This window comes from Scyliorhinus canicula, chromosome 16, assembly GCF_902713615.1.
Source record: "Scyliorhinus canicula chromosome 16, sScyCan1.1, whole genome shotgun sequence".
Classification (NCBI taxonomy): Eukaryota; Metazoa; Chordata; class Chondrichthyes; order Carcharhiniformes; family Scyliorhinidae; genus Scyliorhinus; species Scyliorhinus canicula.
Window position 1 is genome coordinate 127,648,983 of NC_052161.1, and position 15,100 is coordinate 127,664,082.

Below are 15,100 nucleotides of genomic sequence, written 5' to 3' on the forward strand. Positions count from 1 at the left end.
GGGTGTACAGCGAGGGAGCAGTGTCTTACCGTATTGGGATGGATGACGCTCCCCAGAGTTGATCAGGCAGGATGTCTTGTGCCCATTGATGAGTACCGACGTCGTAGCGGTTGAAAGTATTCGGGGCCGAGACTGGTCCAGTGTCACTGAGGCAAGTTGTGGCAGAAGCTGAGAGATCTCGTTGGGCGATACACGGCCACCCGAATCGGGGTCCTGAGACGTCATCCAAGATGGCTGCCCCCATGAATCACCCATGGCCGGCTGAAAGATCTCATCAGGCGATACATGGCCAGCCACTCGGGGTCCTGAGACGTCATCCAAGATGGCTGTCCCTATGGAAACAGCGGTGGCCGACCGGGCCTGGCTTGCCAGGGGTGTTTGTTTTGCCCGCAAAAATAGCATCCCCCCCCCCCCCCCCCCCCCCCGGCCCGGGGTTTCATGGCTGCCGCACTGCACAAGTTTGTGGGGAATTTAGGGGTGCTTTGGAATCGGCTGCGGGTGGGGTCGTCCCTGTCCATGTGGGTACCACGTGGTCGGGAACGTGGGCCTGGGTGTTGCGGGAGGCTACATCTAGGGAGTGTCTTGTTATTCTCTTGGCGTAGCATAAGCTGCTTCCTTGATGTTCACTCTGACAAAGGAAGGTTCAGACGTGGAGATAGCTTCAACACGTTTATTGAACTATTTACAATTCTCCTACTCGGATTCGCCACTACCCTTCTATAGCTACTCAGACTGACAAACCAGTCTGCTACAATCCACATGGTGGGTGTGATGTTGAATCAACCCGATGTCTGTACTCACTGAGTGTCTGCACTGGAAAGAGGAGGATCATGTGTGCTGTGTCCTTTTTATATGGGTTGGTGCAATGCCCCCCTGTGGTAGTGTCACCTCTGTGTGTATCGTGAATGCCCATTGGTCGTGTCCTATCTTACTGACCTATTGGTTGACTGTCTGTGTGTCATGTCTCTGGTGCTTCCTCTAGTGTCTAGCTAGTCTACATGTATTTACATTAACCCCTTGTGTATCTACAGTGATACATATCACCACAGGGAGTGCGCAAGTTTCCGTGCCTCTTTAAGCCCTAGCGTGCCGATTTCCTGCAGTCGCTGGCGGATTTTAGAGGACAGCATGCCCGCAACAAAAGCATCCCATAATAAGAGTTCGGTGTGGTCATTGGCTGAGACGTGTGGACAGTTACAGTTTCTACCTAACACTAACAATGCGCGGTAAAAATCGGCCAGTGATTCCACTGGAACTGCCGTCTGGTAGCTAAAAGATGCCGAGCGTATACCTGATTCACAGTGCGGACGTAGTGCTCTTTTAACAAAGTCATTGCGTCCTTGAAACCATCCGCGTCTTCGATAAGCGTGTAGATTTCTGGGCACACCCTTGAGTGGAGGATTCGCATTTTCTGTTCCTCCGTGGGGGTGGTCGGGGCCGTCCTCATGTACCCGTTGAAACATGCCAGCCAATGTTGAAAAGTTGCTGCTGCATTTGCCGCGTGGGGGTTGATTTGTCGACACTCTGGCTTGATGCGGAGAGCAGCCATTCTTCAATTCTTGTTCATTAAATTGAATTAAATCAATCACTACTGAAGCGAGATTGTAGTCCAATTGAAGGCTTTAATGAACAAGTAGTTACCCCAGCAGCTCCGGTACAGAATGACTGCTGTGGGTGAAACACAGACTCTTATGCTCCACTTGCTGGGCGGAACCAGCAGGCAGGTTCGACCACTCATACTACAGTATAAGGTCCATCCCACCTAGGTACCGCGATACCCCTAATATAGCCGACCACAAATAGCCATGGAGTACTTCATGCTGTCAATATGTAGTCGGGAAAATCAAGATCGTTTGTCCTTCTCCCTGGGTGAAATGATGGGAATGCATCCTCAGAGGTTGGCGAGGTCCCATCGGATCACCCACTCCACTCCTGTTGATGCTAAACAAGCTGAATTTGGAAAGACCATAGTCTGCCACAAATGTGACGCCTGAAGTTGTCCATTGCCAGTGGTGTGGAATGGCCGTTGCTGACTCCTGATTTACATCTGTGGAGCTGCTGAAACCACACGCCATCCAGGCGTGGAATGCCTGCCCACAGCTGCTATCAGCATTTCCATCGATCACCAGGCAGGGTTTCCAACCTGCTGTGATTAAGCTTGAATACCTTTTCTGACAGCACCCTTGAATGGGAGCATTGGGATGCCTGTCGCTCCATTGGTACAGGCCACATCCCCAGTGCAGCATATCCGTGGGGATGTAGCCACCTTGCAGTCTCTGCAAGTGTGCAAGTCGGCGAAGCCTTACTTTGGTGATCAGCACTCACACGCTTAGCACCTTTCCCCCCTCAGTTTGCGTTTTCATGTGCATTATTTAGTCATTATCACGTTGCTCCTTAAAATAACCTCTTTGACCAGATCACCGGTCCTAATATGTCATTATGAAGCTCGGTGTCAGACTCTGCTGGGTTTCACTGCTCTGACACCTTTGCTTCATTAACTGGAAGTTATTGCTGTTTTGTCTGGCCTGAATTCACTCTGGCTCAATATTTACGCGCAAGCAATTTTCATTGAGAGATGGTGAATTAAAATCAAAGGCAAGAACTCTGGCTGACTCTCTTAGACCAATCAGAGGACACGGAGTCACCGAGACAATGTCACTGCCGCGATCAGTCAATAGCTAAGATACTGATGTACCATCGATTGTACGCGAGGCGAGTGATTTACCAAAGTCTGGCTTTAATTGACGAGAACACAGCTCTGCGATCGTCTACAGTGGAAAGGGACGATCGTCAGGCGTCTGAGCATTTATACCTCGTTAATAGAGGCGTGGTTAACTCAGCCTCTCGGCCAATCGGTCGAGAGGCACATGACCGACCAGGGCCAATGGTAAGCCGACGTTCTGGCCCAATGGCAGACGAGTATGCAGATCATATCACCACAGATACTTCAGGCCCTTTGCTTAGCTTAGTGTTGGATCATTTGGGGTATTTACTAACCAGCTAGGTAGCCCACTGAGGTAACCCAGGACTTGATAAAGACAGAAGGAGGTACCTGCATTGATATAGCACCTCTCGGGGGTGCCACGGTGGCCCAGTGGTTAGCACTGCTGCCTCACGGCACCGAGGACCTGCGTTTAATCCCAACTCTGGGTCACTGCCGGTGTCGAGTTTGCACATTCTCCCCGTATCCAAAGATGTGCAGGTTAGGTGGATTGGCCACACTAAATTGCCCCTTAATTGGGAAAAAAATAATTGGGTATTCTAAAAAAAATTTTAAACTTCAGGGGGTTCTAAAGTACAGCCAACGCGGAGCTGAGGAACTGGAGTCTTTGTTGTAATGTAGGGAAATGAGTGGGTTCATTCTTGGTTGCGCTGTCAGTGTTCGAGTTGAGTCTTGTCAGTTTGGTAAACAGTGTGAAACATGCAGACTGTCAGTTCCTCCAGGCATTGGTAGGAATGTTCCCAGGGACAAGGGGTGTGTGTGATTAACAAAAAGGCTGGAATTTGGCTACACTTCAGGTGCTTTGGCTGCTGGGTTTGTGTGAACAGGCTGTTGGCAGGGGAACAGTGCCACCAATCTCACAGAAAGGAGCTTTATACAGAGCAGGCAGCAAAATATCACTGTTCACTTTCACTGATATCACACCTCCTGCTCACCATCACACTGATATCACTCCCTGCTCACTATTACTCTGATATCACTCCCCTGCTCGCAATTACTCTTATATCACTCCCCTGCTCACAATTACTCTGATATCACTCCCCTGCTCACAATCACTCTGATAGCACTGCCCTGCTCACTATCACTCTGATATTACTACCCCTGCTCATTATTACTCTGCTATCACTCCCCTGCTCACAATCACTCTGATATCACTCCCCTGCTCACAATCACTCTGATATCACTCCCCTGCTCAAAATCACTCTGATATCACTGCCCTGCTCACTATCACTCTGATATCACTACCCCTGCTCATTATTACTCTGCTATCACTCCCCTGCTCACATTCACTCTGATATCACTGCCCTGATCACTATCACTCTGATATCACTACCCCTGCTCACCATTACTCTGATATCACTTCCCTGCTCACAATCACTGATATCACTCCCCTGCTCACCATTACTCTGGTATCACTCCCCTGCTCACAATCACTTTCCTATCACTCCCCTGCTCACCATTACTCTGATATCACTCCCCTGCTCACAATCACTCTGATATCGCTCCCCGCTCACAATCACTCTGATATCACTCCCCTGCTCACAATCACTCTGTATCACTACCCTGCTCACTATTACTCTGATATCACTCCCCTGCTCACAATCACTCTGATATCACTCCCCTGCTCACCATCACTCTGATATCACTACCGCTGCTCACCATTACTCTGATATCACTCCCCTGCTCACCACCACTGTGATATCACTCCACTGCTCACAATCACACTGATATGACTCCACTGCTCGCAATCACTCTGATATCACTCCCTGCTCACTATTACTCTGATATCACTCCCCTGATCACCATCACTCTGATATCACACCTCCTGCTCACCATCACCCTGATATCGCTTCCCTGCTCACTATTACTCTGATATCACTCCCTGCTCACCATCACTCTGTTATCACTTCCCTGCTCACTATTACTCTGATATCACTCCACTGCTCACAGTCACTCTTATATCACCCCCTGCTCACCATTACTCTGATATCACTCCCCTGCTCACCACCACTCTGATATCACTGCCCTGCTCACCATCACATTGATATCACTCCCCTGCTCACCATCACTCTGATATCACTGCCCTGCTCTCCATTACTCTGATATCACTGCCCTGCTCACCATCACTCTGATATCACTCCCCTGCTCACCATCACTCTGATATTACTCCCCTGCTCACCATCACTCTGATATCACTCCCCTGCTCATTATTACTCTGCTATCACGCCCCTGCTCACAATCACTCTGATATTACTGCCCTGCTCACTATCACTCTGATAGCACTACCCTTGCTCACCATTACTCTGATATCACTTCCCTGCTCACAATCACTGATATCACTCCCCTGCTCACCATTACTCTGGTATCACTCCCCTGCTCACAATCACTTTCCTATCACTCCCCTGCTCACCATTACTCTGATATTACTCCCCTGCTCACAATCACTCTGATATCACTCCCCTGCTCACAATCACTCTGATATCACTCCACTGCTCACAATCACTCTGTATCACTACCCTGCTCACTATTACTCTGATATCACTCCCCTGCTCACCACCACTGTGATATCACTCCACTGCTCACAATCACACTGATATCACTCCACTGCTCACAATCACTCTGTATCACTACCCTGCTCACTATTACTCTGATATCACTCCCCTGCTCACAATCACTCTGATATCACTCCCCTGCTCACCATCACTCTGATATCACTACCTCTTCTCACCATTACTCTGATATCACTCCCCTGCTCACCACCACTGTGATATCACTCCACTGCTCACAATCATACTGATATCACTCCACTGCTCACAATCACTCTGTATCACTACCCTGCTCACTATTACTGTGATATCACTCCCCTGCTCACAATCACTCTGATATCACTCCCCTGCTCACCATCACTCTGATATCACTACCTCTTCTCACCATTACTCTGATATCACTCCCCTGCTCACCACCACTGTGATATCACTCCACTGCTCACAATCATACTGATATCACTCCACTGCTCACAATCACTCTGTATCACTACCCTGCTCACTATTACTGTGATATCACTCCCCTGCTCACAATCACTCTGATATCACACCTCCTGCTCACCATCACTCTGATATCGCTTCCCTGCTCACTATTACTCTGATATCACTGCCCTGCTCACTATCACTCTGATATCACTTCCCTGCTCACTATTACTCTGATATCACTCCCCTGCTCACAATCACTCTGATATCACTCCCCTGCTCACCATCACTCTGATATCACTACCTCTTCTCACCATTACTCTGATATCACTCCCCTGCTCACCACCACTGTGATATCACTCCACTGCTCACAATCACACTGATATCACTCCACTGCTCACAATCACTCTGTATCACTACCCTGCTCACTATCACTCTGATATCACTACCCCTGCTCATTATTACTCTGCTATCACTCCCCTGCTCACATTCACTCTGATATCACTGCCCTGATCACTATCACTCTGATATCACTACCCCTGCTCACCATTACTCTGATATCACTTCCCTGCTCACAATCACTGATATCACTCCCCTGCTCACCATTACTCTGGTATCACTCCCCTGCTCACAATCACTTTCCTATCACTCCCCTGCTCACCATTACTCTGATATCACTCCCCTGCTCACAATCACTCTGATATCGCTCCCCGCTCACAATCACTCTGATATCACTCCCCTGCTCACAATCACTCTGTATCACTACCCTGCTCACTATTACTCTGATATCACTCCCCTGCTCACAATCACTCTGATATCACTCCCCTGCTCACCATCACTCTGATATCACTACCGCTGCTCACCATTACTCTGATATCACTCCCCTGCTCACCACCACTGTGATATCACTCCACTGCTCACAATCACACTGATATGACTCCACTGCTCGCAATCACTCTGATATCACTCCCTGCTCACTATTACTCTGATATCACTCCCCTGATCACCATCACTCTGATATCACACCTCCTGCTCACCATCACCCTGATATCGCTTCCCTGCTCACTATTACTCTGATATCACTCCCTGCTCACCATCACTCTGTTATCACTTCCCTGCTCACTATTACTCTGATATCACTCCACTGCTCACAGTCACTCTTATATCACCCCCTGCTCACCATTACTCTGATATCACTCCCCTGCTCACCACCACTCTGATATCACTGCCCTGCTCACCATCACATTGATATCACTCCCCTGCTCACCATCACTCTGATATCACTGCCCTGCTCTCCATTACTCTGATATCACTGCCCTGCTCACCATCACTCTGATATCACTCCCCTGCTCACCATCACTCTGATATTACTCCCCTGCTCACCATCACTCTGATATCACTCCCCTGCTCATTATTACTCTGCTATCACGCCCCTGCTCACAATCACTCTGATATTACTGCCCTGCTCACTATCACTCTGATAGCACTACCCTTGCTCACCATTACTCTGATATCACTTCCCTGCTCACAATCACTGATATCACTCCCCTGCTCACCATTACTCTGGTATCACTCCCCTGCTCACAATCACTTTCCTATCACTCCCCTGCTCACCATTACTCTGATATTACTCCCCTGCTCACAATCACTCTGATATCACTCCCCTGCTCACAATCACTCTGATATCACTCCACTGCTCACAATCACTCTGTATCACTACCCTGCTCACTATTACTCTGATATCACCCCCCTGCTCACAATCACTCTGATATCACTCCCCTGCTCACCATCACTCTGATATCACTACCTCTTCTCACCATTACTCTGATATCACTCCCCTGCTCACCACCACTGTGATATCACTCCACTGCTCACAATCACACTGATATCACTCCACTGCTCACAATCACTCTGTATCACTACCCTGCTCACTATTACTCTGATATCACTCCCCTGCTCACAATCACTCTGATATCACTCCCCTGCTCACCATCACTCTGATATCACTACCTCTTCTCACCATTACTCTGATATCACTCCCCTGCTCACCACCACTGTGATATCACTCCACTGCTCACAATCATACTGATATCACTCCACTGCTCACAATCACTCTGTATCACTACCCTGCTCACTATTACTGTGATATCACTCCCCTGCTCACAATCACTCTGATATCACTCCCCTGCTCACCATCACTCTGATATCACTACCTCTTCTCACCATTACTCTGATATCACTCCCCTGCTCACCACCACTGTGATATCACTCCACTGCTCACAATCATACTGATATCACTCCACTGCTCACAATCACTCTGTATCACTACCCTGCTCACTATTACTGTGATATCACTCCCCTGCTCACAATCACTCTGATATCACACCTCCTGCTCACCATCACTCTGATATCGCTTCCCTGCTCACTATTACTCTGATATCACTGCCCTGCTCACTATCACTCTGATATCACTTCCCTGCTCACTATTACTCTGATATCACTCCCCTGCTCACAATCACTCTGATATCACTCCCCTGCTCACCATCACTCTGATATCACTACCTCTTCTCACCATTACTCTGATATCACTCCCCTGCTCACCACCACTGTGATATCACTCCACTGCTCACAATCACACTGATATCACTCCACTGCTCACAATCACTCTGTATCACTACCCTGCTCACTATTACTGTGATATCACTCCCCTGCTCACAATCACTCTTATATCACTCCCCTGCTCACCATCACTCTGATATCACTCCACTGCTCGCAATCACTCTGATATCACTCCCTGCTCACTATTACTCTGATATCACTCCCCTGATCACCATCACTCTGATATCACACCTCCTGCTCACCATCACTCTGATATCGCTTCCCTGCTCACTATTACTCTGATATCACTGCCCTGCTCACTATCACTCTGATATCACTTCCCTGCTCACTATTACTCTGATATCACTCCACTGCTCACAGTCACTCTTATATCACCCCCTGCTCACCATCACTCTGATATCACTCCCCTCCTCACCATCACTCTGATATCACTGCCCTGCTCACCATCACATTGATATCACTCCCCTGCTCACCATCACTCTGATATCACTCACCTGCTCACCATCACTCTGATATCACTGCCCTGCTCACCATCACTCTGATATCACTCCCCTGCTCACCATCACTCTGATATCACTCCCCTGCTCACCATTACTCTGATGTGGAGGTGCCAGCGTTGGACTGGGGTGAGCAGAGGAAGAAGTCTTACACCAGGTTAAAGTCCAACAGGTTTGTTTCGCATCACTAGCTTTCGGAGCGCAGCTCCTTCCTCAGGTGGACTGAGGAAGGAGCAGTGCTCCGAAAGCTAGTGTTTGAAACAAATCTGTTGGACTTTAACCTGGTGTTGTTTCTCACCATCACTCTGATATCACTCCCCCTGCTCACTATTACTGATTATTTTTACCGCTGGCAGCCCCCCCCCCCCCCCCCAATGCGATTCTCCGGCCCGCGATGGACTGAGTGGCCGCCCGTTTTCGGTGGGTGCCGTCGGCATAAATCACAACAGGTCCTTACCGGCGGGACCTGGCTCCATGGGCGGCCTGCAGACTCCTCGGGGGTGGGGGGGGGGGGGCGCAGGGGGATCTGGCCGCGGAGGGTGTCCCCATGGTGGCCTAGCCCATGATCGGAGCCCACCGATCCGTGGGCGGGCCTGTGCCGTGGGGCTACTCTCTCTCTCCTCACCCGTTGCTGTCAAACTCCGCCATGGCCAGTGCGGAGAAGACCCCCCTCCGCATGCGCTGGGATGATGCCAGCGCGCGCTAACGCTCCCACGCATGTGCCAACAAGCGCCGGCCGGCCAAGGCCCATCCGCACACTCCGGCACCAGCCTAGCCCCTGAAGGAGGATTCCACACCTTTGGGGCGGCCCACGCCGGAGTGGTTCACGCTGGTTCGCGGAGAATCCCGCCCTGTATACTTTATTTTTTAATATAAATTTAGAGTACCCAATTCATTTTTTATTCCCAATTAAGGGGCAATTTAGCGTGGCCAATCCACCAACCCTGCACATCTTTGGGTTGTGTGGGTGAAACCCACGCAGACACGGGGAGAATGTGCAAACTCCACACGGACAATGACCCAGAGCCGGGATCGAACCTGGGACCTCGGCGGCGTGAGCCATTAGGGCTAACCCACAACCCAAAAATGGGCAGGATAGGTGGATTGGCCACGTTAAATTGCCCCTTAATTGGAAAAAACGAATTGGGTACTCTAAATTTATTTTTTAAAAGATAGTGTTGGAAGTTGCTAAATCTCCTGGACCTGATGATCTGCATCCCAGGGGATGCAATCTTCCCAAAATTGCAGAGTGCTGGATCAGGCGAGAAAAGCTGTGTCAAGTTCGCCGACTTCACAGTCCTTCTGGATGCGAATCTGATTACCTCACCAGGGAAGATGTCAACCAGCGATCTCGCCGGCTCAAATCCCGGTTTTGGGCGCTTGTGAGATTTAACACCCATTACGGGATTTGTGCCCAGGGCTAACGGGGCAGTTAGATCACATTCAAAGTATTGGAAAAGCTGGCTCTGGAGATTGTGGATGCATTGGGTGAGCATCTTCCAAAATTCTGCAGATTCTTCCTGAAGATTGAAAGGTGGCAAATGTAACCCCACTATTTCAGAAAGGAGGGCGATAGAAACAGGAAACGCTAGAATGTATAATAAAGGGTGTGATAACCGAGCACTTCGAAAATAATGGTAGGATTGGGCAGAGCCAACATGGACTTACGAAAGGGAATTGATGTTTGGCAGATTTGTTGGAGCTTTTTGAGGACGTTACTGGCAAGATAGATAAGGGGAAACTGGTGGATGTGGTGTATTTGGACTTTCAAGAGGTTGACAATAAGGGCCCACACAAGAGGTTACTTAGCAAAATTAGAGCACATGAGATTGGGGGGAATATACTGGCACGGATTAAGGATTGCTTAACAGAGAGAAAACCGAGTCAAAATAATGAGCGAAATTCTCTGCTCCCGCGATAAATCGGGAAGGCCGTCGTGAACTCGGCCGAGTTTCACGATGGCCTCGGAGGCCGCTCCTCACATCTAATTCACCCCCACCCGGGGTGGTAGGAGCGGCGCTCCGTAACTCTCGGCCGCCGGGCCTTGACGCTTGCGTCAAGGCGGCACGCCGAGAATGACGTGACAGCGGCGTCTAAGTGACGTCAGCCGCGCATGCGCAGGTTGGCCGGCTCCAACCATGTGCGGCTGACGTCACGACGGCTGACGGCTCAAACCCACGCATGCGCGGCTGACGTCACGACGGCTGAAACCCGTGCATGCGCGGTTGCCGTCTTCCCCTCCGCTGCCCCGCAAGACGTAGCGGCTTGATCTTGCAGGGCGGCGGAGGGGAACGAGTGCGTTGCTTTGAGACGCCGGCCCGACGATCGGTGGGCACCGATCGCGGGCCAGTCCCCTCCCGAGTACGGCCGTGGTGCTCACTCCCCTCTCCACCCCCCACAAGCCTCAAACCAGCATTTGGCACCCATGTTCATGACAGCATCGACCAGGTGTGGTTGCCGCCGTCGTGAACCGGTCGGGAACGGCAGGCCGCTCGGCCCATTCGGGCCGGAGAATCGCCGGTCGCCGTGAAAAACGTCGAGCAGCGATTCTTCCGAGCGGTGGTGGTGGGAGAATCGCGGGGGGGGGGGGGAGGCGTGTTGTGAGTCGCCCGGCCCGCCTGCTATTCTCCCACCCGGCGTGGGGAGCGGAGAATTCCGCCCAAAGTCTGTGCCTATTGGGGCACCTCAAGGATCAGTGCTTGGCCCCAGCTATTCACAATCTGTATCAATGATTTGGAAGTGGAGACCAAATGTAATATTAGTTTGCTGATGACACAAGTCTTGGTGGGAATGTGAGTTGTGAGGAAGATGCTTCAAGGGAATTTAAATGGAATAAGTGAGCAGGCAAGCGGATGGCAGATAGAATATATTGTGGAAAATTATGAAGTTATTGAATTTAGTAGGAAATGTGGAGTATCCCTTAAACAGTGAGAGGTTGGGAAATGTTGATCTCCAAAGGAAATTGAATGTTCTTGTTCATCAGTCGCTGGAAGCTAAGATGCAGTGCAGAAAGCAATTAGGAAGGCAAATGGTTTGCTGGCCTTGATTGCAAGAGGATTGGAGTCAAGGAGCACTGACGTCTTGATGTAGTTGTTTAGGGCCTTGTTCAGACTGGCAAGGCCACACCTGGAGTAGTGTGCAGATTTTGTCTCCTTACCTCAGCAAACAAAGGCTGATCATTGAGGGAGTGCGACAAATGTTCAGGAGTCAATCCCCGAGAGGGTGGGGTTGTTCTGTGAGGAACAATCAGGAGACTGGGTCCGCATTCTGTAGAGTTTAAAAGAATTAAGTGGTCAAAGTACTGGGCTCGACAGGGTCGATGTACGATGGCTGTTTCCCTGGTTGGGGTTAGAATCATGGTCTCAGAATAGGAGGTTGGCCATTTAGGACTGAGATGAGGAGGAATTTCTTCAGTCAGAGGGCTGTGAATCTTTGGAATCCTCTACCCCAGAGGGCTGTGAATCTTTGGAATCCGCTACCCTAGAGGGCTGTGGAGACTCAGTCAATGAGTGTGTTCGAAGCAGAGGTTGAGAACCTTCCGGATACCAATGACACCAAGGGATACAGGGATGGTGCAGGAAGCTGGTGTTGAGGTAGACACCATGATCTAGCTGAATGGCGGAGGAACAGCCTCCCCCTGTTCCAGTGTTCCTAAGTTCACAGCCAGATGATACAAGCAGCAATACGACAATGATCAAATGGTGATTTAAAATTTTTTTTTTTAGAGTAACAAATTAATTTTTTCCAATTAAGGGGCAATTTAGCGTGGCCAATCCACCTACTCTGCACATCTTTTGGGTTGTGGAGGCGAAACCCACGCAGACACAGGGAGAACGTGCAAACTCCACACGGACAGTGACCCAGAGCCGGGATCGAACCTGGGACCTCGGAGCCATCAGGCAGCAATGCAAATGGTGATGTTTGATTCAGGGATGAAAGAATCATATTGGCTCCTGTTAAATCAAATGGCATCAATAACTCACCCAGGGCTTGGGGCAGAAATGGGATGGGAAAATGACAATGGCTATTGAGGACAGGAACAATGGTAATTGGGAACATCAATAACAACTTGCTTTTATATAGAACCTTTAACATGGTAAAACATCCCAAGATCCTTTGCAGGAATGACGGTCAAATGAAATTTGACACTGAGCAACGAAGGGGTTATGAGGACAAGTGATCTAAAGCTCGGTCAAAGGTTCCAAAGGAGCAGCCAGGAGGAGGCCAGGTTTGTTTATTTACTCCTCAGCTCATGGGCGTCAATTGCCACCTCTTCACCACTGCCTGGCTGTAACAGCCAATCCGCTGCGTTCTTGGGTCACGGGACAGCGGTCCATACCCATTGGTGCTGGAGGTGAGGAGTGCTGACACATCTCCCTTTCATCGACGGAATAAACCATCTCAATAACTGGGTTATAGACACATTAACAAATATCATTAACACCGCCATCTGCTCCTGGGTCTGTTGAGTTAACAGTTTAGCTAACGTGGGAACACGATATCATTAAACAAAGCCGTGAAACTGCTTTGGGTTTTTGCCTGTTAGCAGCTGACACCCAGATACAGTTCCATTGGCATTATCCCTTCCTCACATGTCAACTTTGTTTTAACATTAACAGTTGGAATTTTTTTTTTGTTATGGTTTTTCTTCAAGGCGAGGAGTAGGGTTTCATTAAAGAATAACATTCCCTTCATTTCTCAGCTAAAAATTCCTTATTTTTTCCTGTTCACACTCTCTCCGCCCTCAGCTCCAGATGGTAACTTTGCACTGTGCCCTGATTCTCAGGGGGCGTGTGCTTCAATATGGACTGAAACAGGGAAAATTGACTAACGAACTCGATTGTGGAGGAGGCTGTACCTATTCCAGCTCGCTCCAATATTCCCACAAATGTACCCTCCAGCTGGGATGATTAGGTAACGACAAAGGGCAGATAGAAAGTTGCATATTGTCCCCTTTTCCTGTCCAGTCCAATCATGGAGGGTCTAGATTGACCAATGGACAGGGCTGAAATCCAGAGTTTGGACCTTGTACTCCGGGATGCCAGGTGACTTCTTGACCTACAAACACATTGAGTGCTCTTTTGTTAATCTAAAAACAAATCAACACTAAAATCAATGGCTCCCTCGCATCGTAACATTGGTGGGGGGGGGGGGGGGGAGGGTGTTAGTGTTTCTCTCCAGCGACTTGAGCACAGGATCTGGGTTGACATGCCATTGCAGCACTGAGGGGATGCCGCACGGCCGCAAGAGCTGTCTTGAAGGTGAGAGGTCAAACGCTCGCCCTCTCTGCCCCACCAGGTGGATGCTAATGATCCCGCAGCACCGTTACCAGGAAGAGCTGAGGAGTTCTCCCCGGGTGTCTGGCCAATATCAACCCCCCCCCCCCCCCCCCCCCCCCCCCCCCACAGACATCCCAAAAATGTTCCCACGTTGCTGCTGAATGATCTCCCTGTGCATAAGGGGGCTTACAGCAGCGAGCACATTTCAAAACGGCTTCATGTGCTGGAACGCACTCTGGGTCGCCCTGTGGTTGTGAGAGGTGCTATATGAATGCAAGTTACTTCGTCATGACGACTCCCTTTCACTTAAACTGGGAATTAATTTGAAAGCTGATCTCAACCTCCCTTCATCGCTTCAAACCTTAATGTGTAATTCATTTTCGAAGAATAATGTGCAACTTGGTTCTGAGAGTGGGCCTGTTGAGATTGTAAGAGAATGTGAGGGAGAGAGCCGTGCCAACTAATGGCTAAAATGAGTCAGCGCCCCTCCCCTCCCCACCCCCTCCCTCATGTCGTATCATTCAGGACATGTGAAAGAAAAGCAATGGAAATGTAGACAAAACACAGACTGCAGTCTGTCCATGTTTGCATTCTTCCCCCTTCACCTGGTGATTGGCTGGATCTTTGATTTGATATCAAAGTCTTGGCTGCCTCATTAACACTCTCGGGCCGGATGAAATGAGAAAGTGTTCACTGAGAGAGAAGCCAAGGGAAGGAAGGGGCGGCAGTGGAAAACCTGAATCAGAAATCCAGTGGGGGGGATGCCAGAAATACTCAGCAGAGGTTTGAATTCGGAATGGGGGCCCTGCACCAGAACTGAGCTAAATCCAGCTTGGGGCCTCACGGTAGCATGGTGGTTAGCATCAATGCTTCACAGCTCCAGGGTCCCAGGTTCGATTCCCGGCTGGGTCACTGTCTGTGTGGAGTCTGCACGTCCTCCCCGTGTGTGCGTGGGTTTCCTCCGGGTGCTCCGGTTTCCTCCCACAGTCCAAAGATGTGCGGGTTAGGTGGATTGGC